Here is a 15,914-nt window from a genome sequence, read left to right as displayed (position 1 = left end):
TTGTATTATTTTGACTTTCGATTACAATTCAATGGACAAAGAGGACTTATCGTCCTTATTATCGTCCTCGTTTATCAGAGTGATACCTTGATGATAACATTATCATGATGATTCTTGAACATGTAAACGGTTCTAGGAAAACTAAGTGATCTTTATTATTATTTTTTTCTTGCTTCCATGATAATATCATGAAACCACTTGGAAGGAAAACTTTTTTTTCATCTTGTTTCTCATTCTTTATGAAAGAAAACAATTTAAATCACTCAACCATTTATATCTTGAGCTGAATCTTTACTATCTTTTACTCACAATGATTTCCGCGACATGAAGATTCTCAGAGTCACCATGTATTTATGTGCTTCTTGACAGGAATGTTCAGTTGACGCAAGTAAACAAATAAATGGATGAAGGTGAAGACAAGGTGGGAACCAAAGTGAACAGACTAGAAACCAGAATACAAAAGGATTATGAGGGAATCGGAGTCACTGAATGAACTCAAATCTGAGTTCAGTTGTATATATAGAATCGTCTATGAATCATTTGTATGCACGGTGACATAAATATTGCTTGAGAGAAAGAGTTTGAAAAAAAACCTTGATTCTATTTCAATTTCCTTATTCACCCTCGAGGTATTTTCCATGATTTTTTACTATTTTCTTCTTTTTCATTGTCTATCATCATTCTCATCTACTGATTAGACTTAAAATCCAAGCTACAGTGACTTAACCCTAGTAAAATCTTTGAATAAATTTCAAGTTCCTGAACCAAGTAAACTCAGTTCTAACATGTAGATAACCAGAATATCATGATAACATAATCTTTCAACGATTGAATAAACTTTGAGTAAAGAAAAACACATGGAAACTTTTGGAAAAGAAAATTAAATTCCACATGAACTCAAGGTATTACTCTGAAAACGATAAGCATCATGATTTTATCATGAATATAATGGAAGAGAACTTTGCATCTTTCAACATTTTCCTCGTCCAGATAGATACGGTTCTTTTTTACATGAGTAAATGAAAGATAATTTCAGAATATGATCATCATTTTGATACCTGTGAGATTAACCTGTTTATCCTTTATCGTTATCATCATCATCTTTATTCATCTCATTTCATTCATCCATTTTCATGAAAAAACTATTCATTTTCTATCATGGAAGTAAAAAAGAAATATACAGGGTGTTTTTAATTGAACTCCCGGATTTTGACATCTTATAAAAAAAACCTCGTGTGTTTAAATAATTTAAATTTAATACCATCAGATAGACCTTATCTAGTTGCACTAAGGCCGCAAGTTCAGAGGTCAAAAAGGCGTGGTTTCAGAAAAAAGCGCGAGAAACGAAATTTTTTGCATCGCCGAAAATTTGGCCTCAATTTCTGAACTTAAGTCCAAAAAATTTTTTTTTATATTAAATTTGTTCACAAAGAAAGCACCAACAATCGTGCTATCTTAGTTTTTATATTAGAACTCACAATTGGCTAAAAATCGTTTTTTTCTCTAATTTTTCCAAAAAATGAAATTTTCTCCCTATCTAATCCCATTGCAATAGCGGAGATAGGAAATTTTTTTTCGTCAGTTTTTTCGGTCAATTGATTTTGTGAATGGGCTAACATAGAAAATGAATTAACTAAATTCAACATCGAGCTTTCGACTAAAATAAAAATCAAGTCTCTAAATTTATTACCCAAAAAGTTATGAGTGTTCAAACGTCGGGAGTTCAATTAAAAACACCCTGTATATTCCATTACATTCATGATCTTTTAAATATGAAACTAACCAGATTCTATTGGAGTTAATAATTTACCAACAAAGATTAGGATCAAAAGATTAACATGAACATCAGCCTGTTCATGTTGAGCACTATCATGAACATGAATCGGAATGGTATTAATGAATAGAGAAGAAAACAGAAAAGTGAATAGATTGGATTCTAAGCCTAAAGAAAAAGACTTAATTTGCCAAGAAAATATCCATGAACAAGGAAAATAAAATAGGCATAATTGAACAAAAAGAAACAAAAATTTCGAGAATTGAAAAGTTCCAAGTTCCCGATAAAATGGTGTAAATAAACCAGAATAAGCTACTTGTGATAAAATGATTGATGCTTAAAGCTTATTGTTGTTTAACCTTAATTGGCTTCATCTTGTCAGGTTACCTTTGATGAATCAGGTAATAAATTCAATAAGCTTACATGAAAAGAAACAACAACAGCATAAGAGAAAAAAAACTCAGAACTTTTCTGAACTTTGAATAGAACTGGTTTCATGAAAGGAATCATGAAAAGGGATAACATGTCGAACGGAAGTAGACTAAACCATACAAGATGATTTACTTAACAATCATCGGGTTGGTTATGTTCATTATCCATGTTGATTATCAGAGAAAAGTTAGATAGAGATATATATATATATGTATATATTCCCCTGAAAAAGAGTATAATGGATTCTGTGAAATTGGAGATGACAGAACTTTTCTCTTTGTTGAGAAAGATTCCAACTCGATTCATTCTACCGAACTAATTGTTCTTTCCGTTGTAATATACTGATCTTTTCGTTTCTTTCTTTTAACATTATCTCATCTTACCCTTCCTAGAATCGAAGATAGTTATCATCATTATCTCAATCATGTAGCAAAAATATTAATTTGAAACGAAAACGAATCAATGAAATTATCTCATAAAGAAAAATGTTCTTAGGTAACAAACTGGAAGATAAATTTCTAATGAATACCCTCAATGAACTGATTTACACGTTCATTATTAAAAAAAACCATTCTTATCAATGGATTATCAATGGTTATCCTTTAATGGTTATAATAACTTTCCCTCTTTTCATTTTTCTTTGATAACTACTACTTATCATCATGATTATCGTTAATAACAGTTTATATTTACAATCAATGGTAATAATTGAATCAGCGTTAAGATTTTATTGGAATGATGATCATAAACCAGAATCAAGCTGATGATTCAGTTTGATTATTTATCATCATGTATCGTTTATTTAGAGTAAATATAATAACATTCAATCCTTTCCTTTTCTTTTCCTTTGTGAAAATATAATGAAAATTAGGGAGGTGAAAGTCTCATGAGAAATACTGATTATCGTATCTGTGGAAACTTAATCATGTTTCATGAAGCTTATCATGATGATGATCATAATTATTTGTCATGAAAGGAGAAAGAGATTGTTAATTCAATCATTACTATTTGGTTTTTTTTTCATCTTCTCATTTTAGCTGTTACAAGTTCATTTCAAACTATTCGGTTGCATTGAAATTCATGTCATCATCATGAAACCTTTTCTTTTTCAATAAAAATAACATTTCAAGACAGAACTTTTTTTCCTATTCTCTTGAAGAATGAAAAATAAACATCATATAGTGAACAAGGGCGGGAAGATGGGGAGGATAAATTTTACAAGTGATGAAGATGAAAAAGAGAACCAAGAAAACAAATATATCTCCATCATTTTGTATCCAGTTAGAGATAAATGATGAAGATGTATAAACGATGATAAAGATGAGGATGAGAGAGAGAGAGAGATTTAAAATTGTGAATCTCTTTTCTAATATAATGATTACCATTAAACGTTGCTGTGAATCATCAGGGAGAGATATTGAAACGAGGAAAAAGAAAAAAAAGTTCTGAACCAAAGATATAATGTTACACATACTTTGAATATCATCCGAGCTCTAGAATGGAAACTGAAAGAATCTGAGCATGATGATGACTAGGAAGATAGAAGAGGAGACAGAATTTGTTATTTAGTCGGTTAACAAGTAACATTAACCATGAATAGAAACGTTTCCCTCTCACGATTCGTATTCATGTTTATCATTTTCATTCATCGTTTTCTACTCTCTCCTCTTCATCTTACCAATCGTAACTTTCAGCATTCTTCAAAACTTCATGTTCTTTTTAATGTTATTCTTTAATAGTAACACATCGGTAGGAGAACTGAAATTCTACTATGAATTATGTCCTTATTATATTTCACTTTATTATTATTCGATTCATCTACTTGCTTTTCAACGAATATCAATCTCATCATCAGAACTTTTTTCTCCTCTCAGATGAGAGTGAATAGGAGCAAGAATGTTTTTATAAATTTCGAGCTTCATCTCAAATTAAATGCCAAAAATTCTGAGTATAATAAACATACATATTATTGTTATCCATTGGATTTTATGTGTGTCTAGTTACTGAGAATTTTTTATTGTTCATTCATCGATTGATTCAAAAAGAGAGAACTTGTTATTACGATTGTAAATTGCTTATGTGAAGACGGAGAGAAGATTGAATGAAAATTCAGTTGGATTCATGGAGATATAAAAAGATACACAAAAATTGTGAGAAAAAAGTTCTGTTCTGATTCTGTTTAACTGAAATCGAAAGATAAAAGTTTACATCGAGTTATGAGTTCAACGAATGGATAGAAATATCTTATATAATATGTTGTAATATTATTCAATGTTACATTTACTAAACTTTAGACTCAGAGATCAATAATTGTGATAGAAAGAATAAGAAAAACAAAGCACTCATCTAAGATTATCCGAAGATAAATTCAATATTGTTTTATAAATAATGATTTTCTGTTAGTTAGTTAGTTGCGATTAGTTAGTCAACAACAACTAGTTGCTCTGTAAAGATCAATTATCGACTTTTGGTAAGTCCAGTGAAGGGCAACCAAAGTCAGTGTTTAATTGTTGTATATATTTTTTAAATGTTTTATAAATCTGTTTATCTATTTAATAAATAACTTTTTACAAGAATAGAATTCGTGAATAAAGATCAGTGAAAACCTATTAATTGTTGTGTTAACTTAACCGCGTCAAATACCGCGTCAGTGAAGACCGTATTTGGCCCTCAATTCTATAATTAATATTAATTAATTGTTGACATATTGAATAGCCAGTGAAGGCTAAAGGGGAAATAATCAACTAATTGTGCTCAATGCAAACTGAAATCAACCCCTTCAATTTAAATGTAATTTTTACATTACATACAATAAGAAGATATTTATTTTCAGTTCGATTATCATTTCTTGTTATCTTTTTCTCATGTTGTCAGGTTGATGTTCATGGAGATGACAATGATGACCAACATAACCAAGGTATAAGCTGAATAACAAGAGCGATATTTCATACACTGAATGAAAAAAATTCAGCATAAAAATGAAAATTTCTTATATTCTTCTAAGTATATCGATGGATTTGGCCCCTCATGATATTACATGATGGCTTTCAATTCCATGGATTTTTTTAGGAACGAAGTATCAGAGATAGTATTTGCTTGAGCGCATGGAAAAGATAAGATAAAGAAAATCGATCGAAAAAATTGAGAAAAGTTCATCAATAGATCTTAAAGGTTTTCCTGTTCTTCTCTTCAATTTCAGACTAGAAGATAATTCAAAACATTTTTCATCGAATGAAAAAGTTAATAAATTCTGATGAATGATTATCATTATAAATCTCTTCTTTCACTTTTATGATAATTACTTTGAAACATGATGAAAGTTTTTTATCTTCCACTCTCTCAAGTAATCACCATAAAACAGAATGAAAAGGAATGTGGTTACATGCTAATTGAACCAAATTACCTAAGCATTTACCTTGATATTATTTTGCTTATTTTACCAAGAATCGAAAGTATCATGGGTTCAGGAAGAGAAAAAATCATTCCTATGGCATGATGACGATGAAAAGATGATAAAACGTTCACCTTATCAGCCTCAAGCATAAGCTTTGGAATAATAATAAACCTGATGAATTTTCTGAGCTTCTCATTCTGAATAAAAGAGTTTCAACTTTTCATGAATGATGAGAAAGTAAAAAAAAATAATAATCTGAAACAGAATCAATTTCCAAGAAATGAGCTGATTACGTTTACCAGGATAATTGGTTAATCTTTTGAATTAGATTGATTTACATGAATTATAATTTCATCTCTCATCACCCAAAGATGATTGAAATGACTCTGTTAATATTTCGATTGATCTTTTAATTATGAGGATGAAATTCGAGTGCATGATTGAAATATGAATCTTATTTGATGAATTTATTGGCTTCGATGTTAATTCATTAAAAGTTAACCATTGACATGGGAACTGGATCATTAGGTCAGTAAAGTTTAATACCAATCAATGAGTTATCACCCTGATTTAATCCTGAAACTAACTTGGACTCAATCAGCTGAAAGGGAACTCATGGTGAATTTGGACTTTTTGGAAAAACTTTTTGCATCTCGATATTTCTGTTCCAAGTGATTTTTTTTCTTTCTCTCCTTCAATCTAAGTGAGAGCATAAAAAACTGAGAGAGAATTTTTTTTCTCACTGATTTTGTCATCATCATGATCATTTCTCATCTCTATTCATGATTTTTTGATTTGATTTTCTTCTTTTCCTCCTGAGTCTTGGAACGGGAAATGCGTTGATTATCAAAGATGAAGATAAATGGATTTAAATTGGAAGAAAACTTTTTCTCTTCTACCAAAGAAAAACATTATTATCAAAGCTCAAGTGATTCATAAATCATGAATTCCATGAAAACTCTGAAATTCACAATAATCTAAGTCCCAGATAATAAAGTCAATCTTATTGACCAGAATAAAAGGTTCAATATTGAAAGAGATTCAATTTAGTGGAACTTAAATATTATCATGAAATCGGAAGTGCATTTCACCATGAGCCTCATGCAAAATAAGATGTATACGTAACTCAGTAACTATCAGAATCCTCAATCAAAAAGACTTCCGCTTTCAACGGAAATGAAAAAAAGTTATCAAGATGATTTAAATAACCACAATAATTTTGACAACAATCATCAATGCATTCAAATTGTTATTAATGATCAAGTAAAACTAATTGTTTAATTTTCATCTAATTCAATTTAATACAATTATTTTTCACTAACAAACTGATCAGGTTGATCAATCGTAATGGTTAAACTAACAGTTAGAAATGTTAACTATTTGAAAAACAATCAAGATAAACAAATCAAGGTGATAAATTGTGATTAAAGTTAATCATTTACTTTAATCAATTGATTAACAACTGAATCCGATGATGAAATTAAACTTGTTGTTGATGATAATTTAACAATTGAATTTAATTAAATTGGATTGAATCTATGACTGAATTAAATACAATGTAATAATAATTGAATCGGAATCATCTTATCTTTGGATTAGATTAAATCAAATTGTTGACAATCCGATGATGATGATGATCAATTGATTGTTTACATTTTATACACACTTGATGTACAATATGTAATAATAACATTGACAGTATTTAATTTGATTATAATGAGTATCGCCATCATTTGTGATTAACTTGATAACTTTTGATGATTGTCAACAACAATCAGTCCAAATCACAACAGTTCAATATTAAAGTCAGTCAATAATTTATCATTTTAACAAATCAATTGATTAAGATTGATGGATTGATAATAATATATGAAAAATTGGAACATTTGACAAATTAATCAAATTGTAATAATTAATTTTGGTTAAATCAGTTGAAAATAAATTCAAACTATTCATCATCTCAATAGAATCGGATTAAAAATTAAAATCTCATGAAGATGAAACTGGAAGAATTCAAATGTAGGTCAACCTTGAATATCTCCGAAAGTTCATTGAATCTTCATGTTAATCAATCGACAGGTAGATGGATTCATAGGCATGATGGAAAACTGAATAATTTAGATGATAGAATATCATTTTTCAGGAGCTTTTTCTCATTCTCTCATGATACTCAGAATTATCTCTTATTATCTTCATCTTCTCATCTGTATTTATCCTTAATCCTAGAACCTCTTTTTTATTCAATCTTAATCTTCTTCTTATGTTTGGTTATGTATTAATATTGATAATCATGATTATGATGATGATGTAATGGAAATAATTCTCTCTGATCAAATTCTAGTTTTCTCTTGTTCATGGAACTTTTTTCTTCCATTTCTTTTTCTTCATCATTCTTATCCCTTTACTTTTCCTCAAGAATTTATCATCTCTAATTCGTCTTCTTCTTATTCATCATCATTTTCTTTATCAATTTACTCTATCGATTATATCTCATCTTCAGCTTCTGTTCAGTGTTTATTTCTCATTCTCTCTCTCTCTCGCTCGAATTATCTCTTTCTTGCTTCCTACTCCCTTTCACTCCTTCGCACTTTGTTTTCTGCTCATCTTCATCAATCGATACTCAAAAAATTTTCTATCTATCACTTTGCCCTCTCTCATCTTCCTACTTCTCGTCATTTTCAATCATCATCTTCGTCCTTTTAGACATGATCTTTCTCGATTTTATCCCATTCAACTGTGTACTCTTTTCTAGAAACTTTCTCTATTCTCCTAATCCATTATACTTTAATCATGGGTTCCAATTGTCCTCATATAACAATTACAATGTCTACTCATCATCATCTACTTCCGCATGTTTTCCTCAATCAAAACTGACCGCAAAGTGTTACTTAATCTGGTAATCATTGCTGAGTAAAATAATTAAAAGAATAACATTGAAAAATCGTTCATTTGATATCTGATGACGGCGGAAGGAATAAGATTGAGTAACAACTTAATATCATCAAAGATACTAAACTAATAAGTGTGGTAACATGATAATTTCACCAAATTATTGAGCAATTACCTTTTGAATATTGAACCAGTTTTGTTCAATAGAGTTGAGTATCATGAGTTACGAAATGAATATAATAAGTTGTTCAGAGGAGAAAACTTCATTCTAATAACATGATGAATAAAAAAGATGAACCAAATATTCACCCTATTAGCCTAAGGCATTAGCTTTTGCACCATTATGATTATAATGCTAATCATAAAAATGGTAATGGTAATAAATGATAAGTTATCATGAATTTCATGTTATTTACCATTTTTATGGCAAAGAACAAAAAATGATATTAATAAGCATTTGAACCTTAATTCTGGTTCTTTCTCTCTGTATCAATATAAATTCTGAGGTTACCCAGAGATGTAGATGGGAAAAAAGTGGATGAAAGAGGGTAAAAAGAGTATCTCACAAGTTCCATGATTGATTTATGTTCTTTGCTCGAATTTTTTTCCCTTCTCTGACTCTTTCCTTTCATCATTTTCCTTCATTGAGCAACAAATCCGCTCCCTGGTTAATTCTGGTGTAAATACTGACCATAGCCAACGAATCGTAATTTGGTCAAATGTTATCATTCATCATTGGAATCTAAGTGATTCCTTTTGAATGAGCTCAGTTAATATACTAAAGCAGGTAATAGCTAAGGGATGATTCAGAAAAAGAGATGAGTTTCCCCATGAATCATTGTGAATGTGAATCATTTCAAGCTGAATATGAATAAAATATTGGAACCAATTTCGACTACAACACCAATAACCTTATTTAGATATTAAATTCCAGGTTCATTACTGTCAATAACTCTGATTGTTAATCTATTCATTTTTTACAATGGTGAATTAGTCTAATGATACAAGTACATGTATAATCAAGTTAACTGTTCACGTTTAACTGTTATCAATCAAAGTGATTATAAACAATTGAAATAGAAAACAAAATCACAATGAGTTACCTAATCTCATCCATCTTATTATAAGTATTAAGTAGACACTCAGTTGATAAATTCAGGCTTAATCTCTTAATCCCTTCCCGTCAGGGCTTAAACTATGAGAAGAAAAAAAGAAGAAAAAAATTCCCATGAAAGAATCGAAATATAAGATAAATCAAATGTTCAGTTTCCATTGAAAAACGTTTCTGTCAAAATGGAGGAAGTACAATATCGACATCCAAGTCAATCTAATATTGGAACCTACGAATTGTGTGACATTTTCTTATCCAATATCTTTAAAAGTATCAGAATGAATAATGAGATAAGGAAATGATCATGAAGAAAAATGATTTCTAAGGAATAAGAAAGAGATAAAAAATTTGAGAACTTTTTTATTCTCACCTTTACATCAACAGGTTCTGATCGTAAGTGCGTGACCACTTTGATTAATCACAAAGCAACAACAATGAACAAATAATTCAGATAATCTCAATCAATAGTTGACTAAATAACATTTTAAATGAACAGGCAAGTACAAAGCTCTGATTGAGTACGAAATTGATAGAATTCATTGTCCACAATACTTTTCAATTTCACCATCATGATGTTCATATTGATTTTAATTATCTGACTTGAAAGCAACTCTCCCTAATGGTTTCTAATCATGAAAGTTGATAAACTAAGTCTCTGGATGATAAACATCAACAATCAAAGTTAACAATCAGATAGAGTTAACAGAGCGCGAAAAAAGCTAAATACAAACAATAAGCAGCAGGAGAAAAAAATTATACATGATCAATTCTGGATTGATATAATGTCTCAGTGTTGTAGTGGGAGGATGAGGAGGAGTTGTAGTCGAAACTTACAGATTCTGATAAACACACTGAACAATAAGCTTATTCTTGAGTACATGTAATATCGTTGAAGGTTAACCAAGGACAATTGTCTTTCTAAGTCTCCTCCTTTTGGTTCTGAGTTGATTAGCAGATCTTTTTTTTTCCTTTGCTGAACTTGTACAAATACACTCTCAGCATCATTACAATACTTTTTTTCATCATGGTTATTACTCAGGTAAGAAATACAGGGAGGAATAAATATCTTCACTTCCATGTTTGTGTATCATGTATTGGCTGATGAGCTTAACTGTTATTCTGGGAAACAAGTAACTTGCTAATATACTTCATTAGTTATCTTATACACCGATGATTAAGATAAGCAACTCATGGAATTATTCAGAAAGAATTATTTCTTCATTACCTGTTTTTCTGAATCTCTCTTCCTCTTTTCTCACCCAAAATCTATCACAGAATTAACAATTCAACCCAATTCTATTTCCATTCTCAGATTGATCTGGTTTCTTTCCTGATCATGATTGTATTGAATGATTCGAGAACCGCAAAAGCGGCAAAGTTAATTCAAGTTTCGAATAAGAAACACAACTTTTTTCTGAAATTCTGAACTATCATGAGCTTTTCTCTCTCATGACAACGCTATTATCTGCCGAGTATTATGTGACTTAAATTAATATGTTAATCTGATTTTCGACTTGAAATAAGAAGATAAAGATAAGTTCGCTCATTTTTACTTCCATTTTCATCCTCATCTTCATCATCTTATCTTTATTCTTGATAAGTTCATCCATCAACATGATGATGCCATTTGATTGTATCCTCATCTTCTTCATCTTCTCTTCCTCCTCTTCCATCTTCTTGTGTCACTTCATTCTCATCTTAGAATTTTCTCTTTCTTTTTCTCTTATTCTCTAATGGTAACACTAATCATCATCATCATCATTATCTTCATCTTCTTTCTTTAGATGTTTTTCTTTTTCCAATTTTCTTTTATACATAACGAACTTCTTACTTTCTCCATCCTCATCTTCAACTCATCATCTCCTAATACTCAAGTGTAGTCATTGTCTAATCTTTCTTAGTGATTTCCGTTTCCTCTCATCATTAACTTGATAATATTACATTTGTCATCCCATTAAATGAAAAGATGAGAAAATAAACTTTTCTCAATTCAAATCACAACCGTTTTTTTATTTCTTCCTTCATCATTTTTCATGATGTTCAAATTAACTGATTGTTTCATGTGCGTGAGTATCAAATAAGTGACACTTTTGATTCGAGGTAATTGGTTAGTCAAAAACATTTGGTTGAAAATGTTTAATTCTGGTTAATTAATCGACAATTTGCTCGACTGATTATTCAATCATCAAATAGAAAAAAAGTTCATTCCGATGATTGATATCAAATCTCATTAGATGCAATTACAACAAAGAGAGAGAGAGAGAGATATGGAAATTCTGACTCAAATGTTTGAAACTTTTCCCATGAACTTTTGGTCAACTGAATGAAAACTTAATATCTCGAAATGAAAGATAATCTCTCAGAATAATCATCATCTATTTTCTGTCGGAATCTATTCCATTTACACTTGAAGGGGCTCTCGAAAGTTTTGTCTTCATCTTCATTATTTTTCCATATCATTGGGTTTATCTTAGAACCAACAAAGATCCTCATCAAGAGCAACAATCAATTTACTGATTGATTCAACTTGTTCCCCATGTAATCGATGAGATGTTTTAATTAATTTCATCTTAAGTTCTAGTGGTGGTTTAGGATAACATTTCATCCATGATCAAGTTCAAGAGAAGGTTGAGTTCGTGAAAAGAAGATAGGAAAAAGCTAAAAAAAAGTTCTATTCTTTTTTCTTGGAAACTGCCATCAACATTTTCCATATTCAATTTATCTTCATCTCTTTTTCTCTAATTATCACAATAAACATGAAACTCTTACATGAAATCATCTTATTAAAGAAATGAAATGCTGGTGAAACTTTTTTCCGTCTACAAACATCATGTAAACTCTGAACAGTTCATTTTCCAAGCAATTCAACTTGCTCTTAATTATTGTCATTACCATTTAATATTTTAGTTAATTATGTTGAGAGTAAAAAGGAAAATCACTTTTTTTATCTTTTCTAATCAACATCAATCTCTATCATCAACAGTTTCATCCTCATCACTTTATCATCTTACAACCATTTCAACTGTAACTACTTGTGATTCATTAACATTACTTAATAGTAATCAGATTAATAATAATTAGTGATTAATTATTAATCAACTATCATTATTCACCATCTTAATCATAAAGTGGTTTTGGTTTGATGAAAGCAAAGTGGAAATTTTTTCATGAGAAAAAAAAAACTCGAGCTCACAGTTAGGCTAATATTGGGATGTATTAATATAATCATCAGGTTCAGAAACTCAGAGGAAATAATAATTTCAATTCTTGAATCATGAAACTCACTGCAACAATATTATCACTAATCTGACAGTTTATCATGATTTCCTTTGGTTCAGATAATAAACTTGTCATGATCATTTCATGGTACATGTTGTGTGTATATGTTGAGATGAATATCACAAAGATTGATTCAAAAATTTCATATTTGTATTCAGACTCATTTTTTTTAAGGTCACTGATTTTGAATGTCAACTACAGATGAGAGATGAAGATAATAATAATAATCATCATCATCAAAATCTAAATAATCATCAGAATTTTGTTGAGAACTTTTTTCTCAGTCTCAATTCTGACAGGAAGGGAAAATTTTCGCTCTTACTATTTGTTGTTCTAAATTTTTTTCTTCTTCAACTTGACAAGTTATTCATTTACTCTCGGTAAAAAATACACCAAACATTCAGAATCTATTGTAATACATTTCCATTGGTAAAATAATAACATTCCAATTCTGGGAATCAACTAGAAGTTTATAAGATATTAAACTAGCTCGAAAGATACAAACTATCCAATGGCTTTCTCAATGTTATAATCATCACCATTAAAGTTCACCCTGAGGCTATCAACATGTAATTACTGTTATCCTAGTAAAAGTAAACTCTTAAAGTTAACTATTCAAATATTAATTAACATGATATGTACATTCATTTTCATTTAAATAATCATTATCTACGTTTACTCCTCCTTTCATCCTGAATAATATCATGAACTTTTTTCCGTATTAAAATTTGGATAAAATGAAAAATATTAAACCGAATGAATAATTAACAATGTTGATTGTGCAAAAATGTTCATTAAAACTGAATTAGATTCATCATTTTCTCGGTTATCAATTGGAGCGAAAATTTTAATTGATATTAATTGATTACTTTAGCTCCATGGTGATCATTTTCATGTTAACATTCATCTTCTCCCCACACACTTCCTCTTCGTCTATTCATCTGATTTTTGGTTAATTATTTTACTTTACAATTGAAATTAATCATGAGCTCAGAACTTCATTCTTCAGTTTCATGATTAGATTTTTAACTCTTTCCCTCATTATTATCATTGATCTAATGATGGCAATAATAATAATATGGTGATGAAAATTCTGATTACATAATATTATCGGAGTGGGTGGTGGAAGAGAGTGAGACGGAACAATGTTGTTATCATATTTACATATATATTTACATGAGAAGATGAGATAAAAAAGTTCTGATATGAATGGATTTATTCAGTGGGTTTTGTCTTATCAGTCTTTTTTTTCATGGCTCATGTTCATTGTATTAAAAAAAGATGATTTGGATGATAGAGGAGCCTAAAGATGATGAGTTAAGCTGAGTTGATGATTTAGACAAGATGAGATTGAGGTGAGACTGATGATGTTTATGATCCTGAGGATGTTGATAATGAAATTGCTCAGAGGTATGAAAAGGTTGTACTGAAAATTGAAAACATGGAAGACAAGATTTTCCTTCTCGCTTTTTCCGCATCTTCCCCTGAAATCATGTACCATTATATTGGAAACAGAGAGAGAGAGAGAGAGAGAGAGAGAGAGATTTATGAAGAGATGATGTAGTTCATCTTCATTCTTATCTTCATCTCACCATTTAAGTTTGGTGTAAAGGGATGATCATCATGTTGATAAGGTGATTCTCAAGATGCTCATGATAATATGCTTGTTATAAGTTCATGAAATCAAATTAACTTAATACATATCAAGAAAGGTGACACATGAGAAAACAAAATGCTGATGAAGATGAAAATTGTTCATCAAATGAAGATGATTTTATATTGTATTAATATGATGATGGATTTGATTGAGAAAATTGAGTTTGTCATTATCATGATTATAATCATCTACAGTCAAGTGTTTGTATGTCAATTAGTTTAAAGTGTTGAGTTAAAATTAAAGAAAATTTCATTCCTATGCTAACGTTATCTTTATCAATTCATAAAATCTATTTGTATGTATATTCATTAAAAGAATTATTCTAATTCCAATTTCATCATGATAAGAGTAAATATTATCATGGTTATGGGAATCGATTTGTTGGAGTGACCTCAAAAAAGGAAAGGCTCAGAAACTGGACAGTGAAAGGAAAAAAAGAAAGTTTTCTTTTTCTTTTCTTTTGGCATTTCTGACATTTTCTTTTACTTCTGGACATTCTGGTTGTCCATTATCCAGAATTGACCAACATTAACTCAGCCTTTTATTATAATAATCATCATTATTGTTATTTATACTTTGAGCTTATTAAATAGGAAAAAGGGAGATCATTTCACTTGGAGTTGTGGTGAAAAAAAATACAAAATAATACGATAAAACTGTTGATCAGAATTCATTCAAAATTTTCCATGGAATTTATTTCTCAATCAAAAACTGATAAAATAATCAAAACAATCAGAATCAGAATAACATCTGTTATTGAAATTAGAATTCATAGTATTTTTATTTTCCAACAGGAAAATTCTCAATGAATTCACAGAACTTATCAGAAATATCGAAACAATAATTGACAAATATAATTAGAGAGAAAAAGAATCGAAAAAGCAATTAACCTAATCAGAAAAATCTGACAAAAGAAGAGAAATCGTTTAAGAAAAATGTTCCTATGAGAAAGAAAAACTAATTTCAGAATTCAGTACATTTCGTTACAATAGATTCACAGAATTTTCTTGCCTTTTTCTCATGATAATTCGCATACAATTATCAAAGGGTTCCATGTATTTACTTTAACCATTATCAAGAATCAACCTCCCTCAATGTAACATCGTTAACTAACATAATTTAATTACTATGAGCATTTTGTTCATCATATTATTGTCATTATCATCATAGGCTCATGGTGATTCTTGTTCATCTGTTGTCAGAATCAATATTATTATTATTTTATTAGCTATTCAAAGAGATGGAGGGAGGATGAAGAGGAACAAGAAATTCTATCGTAGGTTGAAGTAATCATCTGGAATATCTGATAAGTAAAATTTTCTTTCTATTGGTATTCTCTTTTTTCCGTTCTTCAATTCTTTATTTTCTCTTCTTTTTC

General features: G+C 29.7%; 1 protein-coding gene across 1 annotated transcript in view; it reads right to left on the bottom strand.

The window, feature by feature from the left end:
* LOC128397726 (metabotropic glutamate receptor 1-like) overlaps positions 1–15,914 on the bottom strand; it is a 29,661-nt gene that overhangs the window by 10,958 nt on the left and 2,789 nt on the right. The gene's annotated exons all lie outside the window — the stretch shown is intronic.

Source organism: Panonychus citri, unplaced genomic scaffold (genome assembly GCF_014898815.1).
Source record: "Panonychus citri isolate SS breed McGregor unplaced genomic scaffold, ASM1489881v1 Contig00040, whole genome shotgun sequence".
NCBI classification, from domain to species: domain Eukaryota; kingdom Metazoa; phylum Arthropoda; class Arachnida; order Trombidiformes; family Tetranychidae; genus Panonychus; species Panonychus citri.
Note: the sequence above shows the minus strand (reverse complement) of the source record. Positions and strands in the feature narration are given on the sequence as shown.